Source organism: Camelus ferus, chromosome 11 (genome assembly GCF_009834535.1).
Source record: "Camelus ferus isolate YT-003-E chromosome 11, BCGSAC_Cfer_1.0, whole genome shotgun sequence".
In the NCBI taxonomy this organism is placed as follows: Eukaryota; Metazoa; Chordata; class Mammalia; order Artiodactyla; family Camelidae; genus Camelus; species Camelus ferus.
Genome location: NC_045706.1, coordinates 8,773,840 through 8,783,751, shown reverse-complemented (window position 1 = coordinate 8,783,751; position 9,912 = coordinate 8,773,840).

Below are 9,912 nucleotides of genomic sequence, written 5' to 3'. Positions count from 1 at the left end.
TGTGACTGCAGTGTTGAATGTGATGGTTTGAGTTGAGTATTCGATACCCAAGTAGAAATGTCAGGAAGGTAGTTGGATATACAGATTTGGAATTGGAAGAAATCTTCATTGGAGATAAAAATTGGGGAGTCTTGAATATGCTAGGTGCCATTTAAAACTATGAGGCTGGATTAGATGAAGAAAGAAGAAAAGAGGACCAAGGAATGGATGGGGCATTCCAACATTAAGAGCTCAGAAGAGGAAGTAGCAGTGCAAAATGAGAAGGTGTGATTACCAGGTCAGTAAGATACCGAGAGTATGTGGTGTCTTGTGAGCCAAGTGAAGAAAATGAGTCAAGGATGAGGGGGAGGTCAGATGTGTCAAATGGTGCTCCTCGGTCAACCAAGAGGCAGACTGAGAAGTGACCTTTGGGTTTGGCATTGTGGAGGCCTTTAGTAATCTTAAAAGGAGCAGGTGGAGTGGACCAAATAGAACTATTATAGAGTTTTGCTGCAACAGGGGCAGAGAAATGGGATGGTTGCTGGTGGCAAACAGCAGAGTCAAGATTTTTTTTTGTTGTTTTTTTAAGATAGAAGAAATAGTGGCATTTTGTGGATGGGATGACCCAAAAGGGAAAGGAGGATCGAGGATGTAGGAGATGGGGAGAACTGTTGGAACCAAGCCCTTGAGGAGCTGAGATGAGATCCAGTGCACAAGCAGAGGGCTTGGCTTTGCGCGAGAGCGTCGGGGTCCGTCTGTGGTTGGAGGGCAGACGAAGTGGGTGCATGTGGAAGGAGGGAGTCTCTGAAGGTCTGACTGCCTCAGTCTCAGCAAACTAGGAAACAGAATCCTCAGTGGTGAGTGGGACGGGGCAGGCGGTATTAGAGGTTTGAGGAGAGAGTAGAAGATGTGAATTTGTCTTGGATTAAGGAGAAGGAATGGACTGGGGAAATGCAGGCTATCCTGGCAGCACTGAGGAAGAGCCCACCTGAGCTCTGTGGTCATGAAGTACGGTGCTAAGTGACAGATGATTGCAGTCACTTTTGTCAGGCTCCTGACTTTAGTGGAAAGACCTCTAGTGGTTCCCATTAAACATGGTGCTGGCTTTGGGCTGAGATGGAAATATTTTACTAGATTAAAGCAGCATTCAACTATTCATATTTTATTGAGTTTGTGTGTGTGTGTGTGTGTGTGTGTGTGTGTGTGTGTGAAGAATGGTAGTTGAATTTTATCAAATGTCTTCAGTATCTGTGGAAATAATCTCATTTCCCTTCTAAGATCAAATAATTTGGTGAATAATATTAATTCATTTCCTAATATTTAACTAACATTATATTTCAGGAATAAATACCATTTGGCCAGGATGTATTATTTTTAAATATATTGCTTTAGTCTGTTTGCTGTTATTTTATTTGGGATTTTTGCATAAATACAAGTGATACTGGTTTGTATTTTTCTTTTGTGTGGGTCTAGTCTTAGATTTTATGGTTTTATACTAGCTTCATAGAAAGAACTTGGAAGATTTTCTTTTAAGCTGTTTTGGAACAGCTTAAAAAGAATTGGAATTATTACTCAAAAGAGTTGGTGAACTTTCCCTATGAAACCCTTTGGACCTTCCTTGCTGGGGCGCATCTGACAACTTCCTCATTTCCTCTATGAAAATTGATGCAGTTAGGTTTTCTCTCTTTTCCAGAATCAGTTTTAATAAATTATAGTCCTAGAAAATTACACATTCTAAGTTTTCAAATGGATTTGTATGTAGCTGAGCAAAACACACAGTGCAAGAACTCACCTCGTCTATAACTTAAAATATATGAACTTGAAATATTGTGTAGAGAAAAATGCTGCTAATTAGAACAGTTGCAAATTTTTAGCATATAATTACAAGAGCAGCCTGTGGTTATGATCACTTAAGTAATTTTGTGATGGTTTGTGCCATTGCTTTTTTATTTAAAAAAAGTTTTATAATTAAATGCATTTTTCTAAATTAAAAAGAAAGTACATTATGTTATACACCAGAAATTGACACAACGTTGTAAACTGACTATACTTCAATAAAAAATGGTTTAAAAATATATATGAACTAACACGAACATTTTATTTATATGGCAAGTTGATATCATCTGATTTTTACTTGGTACCAAGGTGATTACGAACACTATTATGGATACCAGAATAAAATGGTGGTATTCAGGTATAAGGGGGCCATCTAAATCAAACTTAGGAGTCTTACAAAAATTAAAATTCAAGTGTGACATGTATAATTTCTCATGATCATAACCGCTGATGCCCGGAGAACAAGTCTGGGTTTCCCATCTGAGACACACTCTCCTTTTGGGAAGGGTTCAAACTTCTTAGCTTGCATTCAGGCCCCTGTTTCCACCTCCCACACAGGGCTTCTTGTGTCTCCTACACTCCACTTCAGCTGACCATTCTTTGCTTCCTGGTTTTCCCACCTCCCCGTCTTTATTCTTGCTGTTCCTTCTGCCTGAGCGCCACGTTCCTGACCATCTGCGCAGTTTAATTCCACTCATCCTTCAAGTCTCACTAAGATGCACCTTTCTCCTTGAGATGTTAGACTTGCTTTCTCATCTTGCCCACAACACACGCCATGATGACCCCAAAATACCTGATGGCCTCTCCCTTCCCATGCCAACATTCAATTCAGTTAATTGGAACTGGAATTCAATGTAAGCTTTTGTTCTTAAACTCAGGGCTAAATAGCTTTTTCTCTCACTGCTGCAGTCTTTTTAAAAAGCCAATGACTTCAAAGTTTGGAAGAAATTAGAAAATGGAAACAGCCCAAATCTAGCTGTTTGTTGATTAGATTGGCCCCAAAGAGGAGTAAATAAGGCAGGAAGAAATTTTAAACAGATCCTGGGAGTGATGGCCACTCTGCAGAAGTACTACGAGAATGCTGTGGGCGGGTGTCAGCAGACGCTCACAGCTGTTGGAGGTCAAGGGCGCCTTTCACACTCAGCACATTCAATTTTACATTGACTTTCAGGGCACTCTTAACCACTCCGTGGCTCCTCTGAGCCTGCAGTGAGAGAAAGCAAACTCTAATTCCTGGAAGCAGTGGCTCTCAAAGGCTGGTCTTGAGACCAGCAGCATCCACATCACCTGAGAACTTGGGAGATGCGCAAGTTATCGGGCTCCTCCCCAGTGCTACCGAACCAGAGCCTCTGGGGACAGGGACCAGCAAATCTATTTGAACACCTCCAGGCGATCCTAGTTTGACCCCCTGCCTTAAAGCATCCATTGCGTGTGATGAATTCTCTCCTAGGCATCTCCTTAGGAGAAAATAGAAAATAGGAGCTGAGGAAATAGTCACCCACATCCTCATCTGTGTTCTGGGGCTCAGCTGAGGAACCCCACTGGGAAAGGCTGCGTGTATCCACCTGCTTTGCCAGATCACACTCAGATGGGAATAAAAAGTCTTCCTTATTTGATATCTTCTTAGAGATAGAATTTTATCAGGAAGCTAGGAAAGGCGCTTACACCATTTGACTCTGAGCCTCCTGCTAATGGAAGAAGCAGACATTGTGCTATAACACCTGGGCTGAGCCAGAGAACATTCTTGGCATTGAATATTCAGAAGCTTCTGTCATATGGACGTGTTATAAGGGACACTGAGTAACATAGGGACGATGTCCTTAACACCCCAGCGCATGAATTCAACCAGTTTTCTCTATGCTGTTAGTATTAAAAATCTGTTTCTTTCCGCTGATTTGGAATAAGAAGACTTTCATCAGTGTCTTAGTTCGGGCTGCTACAACAGAATACCTGAGACTGGGTGGCTTACAAAAAATGGAAATTTATTTCGGACCCTTCTGGAGGCTGGGGAGTCCAAGATCACGCTGTTTCGGGGTTTGGTGGGAACCCTCCTCCTGGTTCATAGACGGCTGTCTCTTCTGTCCTGACATGGTGGAGGGGGCGAGGGAGCTCTCTGGGGTCTCCCCTAAGGATAAAAGTGGAGCCCTCATGAACTTTTCACCTCACAAAGGCCCCTCCTCCTTATACCATCACCTTGGGGATTAGGTTTCAAGACGTGAATTTTGAGGGGGACACAAACATTCAGGTCATGGCACTCAAGCCATAATCTCTTAGACTGGAGTTCGTTTCTGAACTTTCTGTAACATGAATAAGGAGCGTTCTCTGCCAGTATCATACAATATGAGTAATTGTAGTTAATAATACATTTTAATCTCATAGAAATGTTTTTCTATTCAATTTTTGAACCTCCGAATCTTTATTTTGGAGTTCCAAAGTATCCTAGTTTTTAAAAATTTGAAGTTATGTCAAGTTCATAGTGTTGCGAGGAGCTCGTCCCCATTACACGTGAAATGAGACACTAGCTGTGTTTGGTGACTCTGTGGACAGGTGAGTCTCCCAGCTAACTAGGGATCTTCCTGGTCTGCGCTTGGGGGAAGGAGGTGTGCAGACTGGAAGCTGTGTGCTGGAGGCAGAGGAAGGGTGGGTGGGTGCTCTGAACACAGAGAACGCTGTGAGTCACACCTGCCTTTGCAGATGGGACAAGAGGTGCCGCTGCTTCCCGGCCAGGTGGCAGAGAAGGGTGTTTCCAGTTCTGTGGGACCCGGTGTGCACACGGGCCACAGGGCTGACATCTGCCTGGCCACTGGTCACTCCAATCAGTGGGTGCTGGGGCTGGCTCATGAGAGTCAACTGTTGAATTGGGGGGACTTTTGTAAGCTGGTTGTTAAAGACAGCCATTCTTGAAAGTTAGACTATATAGACTTACAATTAAATCAATCACGTCAGGAACAAAGGTAACAAAGAACTCAGAACTCATCACTTCCGAGTTGTTTCATTGCACCTACTCTTACCTACGCTTGGGGTTGTTTACCACCACGGGGCCGTGTGGTTGGCAGACCACGTAGCGCTGTGCTCTCTGCCTCTCCTCCCAGTTCCACATCCAGTGATGTCATGCTGGTAGCTTGACGCGCTCACAGTGGGAATATTTATACCACGGAATTTGGCAAATGCTACAAATTGGGCTCGAATTATTCTCTTATTGATTGTCTAGATGATGGTTTGGTAACTTTTTCTGTACAGGGCTGGATAGCAAACGTTTTAGTCTCTGCAGGAGGCCACGGTCCCCGTTATAAGTCTTCATTCTGCCCCTGCAGAGCAACAGAAACCTTAGACAAGACAGAAATGAGCGAGCGAGGCTGGGTTCCAATATAACTTTACCTGTGGATGCTGATATTGGAATTGCATATAGTTTTCATGTGAAATGAAATACTATTCTTGTTTTGACTGTTTTTGTCAGTCATTCAAAAATGTAAAAAGCATTCTCAGTTTGCTGGGGATGGATTGCATTTGCTAACCCCTGTTCTCTAAGCAGGCATTCTGTGAGAGTCAGCTGGCTACAGGAATTCACAATCAAGAGTGTTATATTTTATTATTATTTGTAAATCATGTGCTACATTATCCCACATATCAGGGAAACTTACAATAAAATTTTTCCCCCTCAGAGAACTGGTTGTTAAGCGCTTACCAGCACAATACTGCTTCGAGGGTTTTACAAATTGTCGGGGGTCAGGATGGGGGGTCGGCAGCACCCTGGGGAGGGAGGCGGTTCCTTCCCACTAAAACCCCCTGGCACTGGGGACAGCAGTGAGCTCTGCCCCTCGGAAGACCTGCCAACAACTGTCTTGGATTTTTGCAAAGGAAGAACAGCCGATTGCTGCTCTGGGGTGGTGTGCAATACTCTGGGCGTTATCAGAAATAATACTGCAGACTTTGAGGTGGGGATCGAGGTTTTGTACTTGTAAAGGAGGAGCCCGTGAGCTGGTAAAAATTTGTGTATTCACAGAGGAAGGAATTGGAAAATTCCAGTTATGTAATATTTTTCCCATCCAGTAATATTATAGTCTGTCTCTCCATTTAGTCAAATTTTTATTTAAATCGTTTGATAATTTTAGTCATACAGCTCTTACGTGTTTTTTGGAAATTCCTAGGTATTTTATTTTTACTTCTATTGGATGGTGTCTTTTTTCTATTATTTCCTATTATTAGTTGTCTGTAAGAAAGCTAATAGTTTGTATAAATTAATTTTTTAAGCTAGTCACCATACTGAATTATTAGAAGATTTTTTTTAGGTTGATTCTCTTGTGTTTTCAGTAATACAGTAATATCATCAGTCATAAATAATCCTTTTACCTCCTTCTTCCCGATTTTTGTTCTTGGTTTCTTACTGAGTTGGCCTGAATGTCTAGTGCCAGGCATCCGTGCTTTAGTCCAGATAGTAATAGGAATGTCTGTGGGTTTCATTATTATGTATGATACTGGCTGTTAAGATATTTTTTATCATATATTTTTGGTAGGCTTCTTGTATTTTTAGTTTTTTAAATCTTTTTACTTCCTCTCTTAAATGGATATGAAATTGTATTAAGTTCTTTATGGGATTTGGGAATTTTTTGAGATGATATGGTGAATTATATTAAAAAAATTCTTAATACTATACTATTCTTTCATTCTTATTGAGATCTTTAATATAATGCCAGCTTGATTTGCTTACATTATATTTAGTAATGCCCCTAAATAATACTGATTTGTAAATTGTTTTGCAGGGCAAGAAGGCAGGCTATCTTTCACAAGTTTTAGTATTGGCATGTGTCTGCTTTATAAAACGAACTGGAAAGTTTTTCATTTTTCCCTGTGCTCTATTCTACATCAGTTAAAAACCATGAAATTATCTGTTCATTTAAGGTTTCAAAGAATTCAACCATGAAGCCATTTGGCCTTGAGAATTTTTCCATAGGTGATTTTTTTGTTTGAACAAAAGTTTCTTTTTTCCATAGACTCTAGTTTATTTATGATTTCTGAGAACATTTTTATTTCACCCCAGTTCCCTGTTTCTACTCTTGTCTCCCTACAGTCCACTCTCACAACATTTAAAATATCAGATTGTCACTCCCCTGAGTAAAAACCTTTGCTAGTTTTCCATTGGTCTTATCCTTTGGTCTCTGAAGGCCCTACGTGACCTAGTCCTGAGTCCTCCAGCTCCCTCCTGCCTTGGGTTTGGTGTCAGTGCTGCTGGCGGCACCTCAGCCTCCTGCTTAGAGCAACAGGAAGGCCCAAGAGGAGAAGCCAGCACACATGCTAAAAACTGGGTTTCATTCTGATTCTGCAAACAACTCCATTCCATCTTTAAAGGGGTCTTCGTCATTTTGGGGTTTTTGCTGACATAATACAGCTTGACTCGTGATGGATTCTTGTCCTTACGCTTAAATGCAGAACAGGCATTCGTAAATCCCACACTATGTCTTCGGTTGTGCTCAGCCAGTTTTTTATTTCCAGCAGAAGAAATACTGTGCTTAATTAAATTCAATCAATATTTTTCAAGGGCTTCCTAGGAACAAGAAATTTTCTTGGACTCTGGGGTATAAGAAATAAGGGGGACAGACACACAGAAGTTTCCTCTATTCCAAGGCAGGCCAGAGGAGAACGTATCTGAGAGCAGATGTGAGGCCACAGTGCAGTGACGAAGATCCCAGCAGGCTTATCACCATAGAGGTTTATTGATCAGTTGGGCCGTCTGTCCATCATGGATTGGCTATAGCCCTGCACCTGCGTTTTCACCCTGGAACCCAGGTTAACTGAGTAACCTCCACCTGGAAAATGGTGATCATGGCAGAGGGAAAAGATATGCTTGCCAATCGAGCAACCACTCCTAAAACTTTGCCCAGACGTGCCACATGCCATGGAAGCTCACATTTCATTGGCCAGAGAAAATGACATGCTCAAGCCTGACCTCCAAGGGGCAGGGAAGGATGAGGTTGAATCATAGGTGATTACCATTTTGTTAATCAAAAATGATCAACTGTCAGCAGTTTTATGTGGTCCAACCTAACATAATCCTTCCAGAGGGAAGGCAATGAAAGTTTGAACTGTACAATCTGCCCCCATAGAGGTACCAGCAAAATTACAAAATGTCTACAGTATGAAAGATTTTCTTTTAAATTCAGATGAGTCCTTTGTAATCCAAAAATCCTGCATTTTACTTGAGATGGACACAGACAACCAACCCATCCATGTGTAGAATGGCACAGGGTGTCTCAAAACCTTTGGATTTGGATTCCAGCTTCGAGGAGCATCTCTCAGTCAGTTAAATGTAAAATGTGCTGAGTTCTTGCAATGTGTCAGTCTCTGTGCGAGGTGCTGGGATACAGCCATGAAACAGACAGATGGACAGACAAGCTGCCTGTCTTCAAGGAGCCGATGTTCTAGTTTCTGCTCCACATCAGGCACAGATGATTTGTAGATAGGAGATGGGGTGGGGTGGGGAGGTCATGGGAGCTTGAGGTCCTCTTCTGGTGCACATGGTTGTTGACAGTTCATTTGCACACGGCAGTAGAATTCATGGTGGTTGCCTCTTCAAGGCCAGCAGGAGACCCTCTCTAAGCTCATGGCACTTATGCCCTTTCTAAAGGGCTCACCTGATTAGGTCAGGCCCACCCAGGGTACTCTCCTTTTGATTAGCTCAAGGTTAAACTGATTAGAGACCTTAGTTACATTTGTAAAATCCCTCCATTTTGGTATGTAACGTAACCTAATCACAGAAGTGATGTCCAGCATATCTGTGGGTCCTGTCCACAATCAAGGGAGGGGATTATATGAAGCTTGTACCCTTGGGGGTGGGAAGCTTGGAGGTCAAAATAGAATTCTGCCTGCCTTGGGGTTGTTAGTCTTTAATTTTAGCGATTCTTGTGGGTGTGTCTCATTGTTATTTTAACCTGTATTTTCCTGACATCATTTGCATGTCTTTTATGAATCTTTGACACAAATTTTTAAAAAATGTCTTTGTCTTTTTATTTTTGAGTTGTATATTCCGAATATAAGCCCTTGGTTAAATACAGGTATTGTAAATATCTTCTCCCAGTTGATGGTTTGTCTTTACATTTTTGATGAACAGAAGTTCTTTATTTTAATTAATTGTATTTATCAATTATTTTAATGGTGTATTTCAGGTCCTGTTTATGAAATCTTTGCCTACTCCAGGATCAGAAAGATATTTTCCTCTCTGGATTCTCTTCTCCTGGCCTCTTTATTTTTACTTGTCAAACTTAGGTCTGTGATCCACTTTGAATGAATTATGTTTGATGTCTGTATGGGACCTAGGTTAATTTTATTTCCCCATATGAATAGACAATTGATCCAGCACCATTTATTGAAATGACCCTATGTAACTGCAGTTGTGCCTGTGCTAAATCAGGTGACTATTTGTATGAGTCCGATTTGGGCTCCTTCCTGTTCCATTTAACTGTATTTTCATCCATATGCCAATACCCAGCTGTCCTGATTATTGTCAAATTATGTTGTGATATCTAAACACCATCTTCGAAGGTATCCTGAGATGCCACCTTCTGTAGCATTTGCAAGGCCATTTCTTGTTCCAGGACACAGAGCACTGGCCCTTAGGGATGGGGACAGGAAAACAGGGAAAACAGGGAGTGGATAAGCCAGGTCCAGATACCAAAAGAGCTTTTCTAAAGATGTCAAGGTTGAATTCTTTTTTTAAGATATGTAGATGTCCTGGTGGATTAAAAAGCATAGAAAAATAGCCTCATTTTAAAATGTCAGAAAATACAGATTTGGAACAATCTGTAATCTTTTGTATTCGTTCCATGCTTAGCACCTGGTGCATAGTCTACTGTGTGCCCAGTACATAGACGGCAGTCATGGATAGAGTTTATAAAGCAGTCGGGGCAGAAGCTGAGCTCAGAGGTGGGACAGGGTGGGTTTGAAGTGCCTAAGGGACTAGGAGTGACCAACGTAGGACCACTGCCCAATGTTGGGGAGTCCTAGGAGAGAGGGCCCCCTGCTTCAAGGAGAGCATACCCAGGGAGCCCAGACCCCCAGAGGCTTTCTTGACCTTCCCTTCCTTCATTTTAGTTTTTTTTCCCC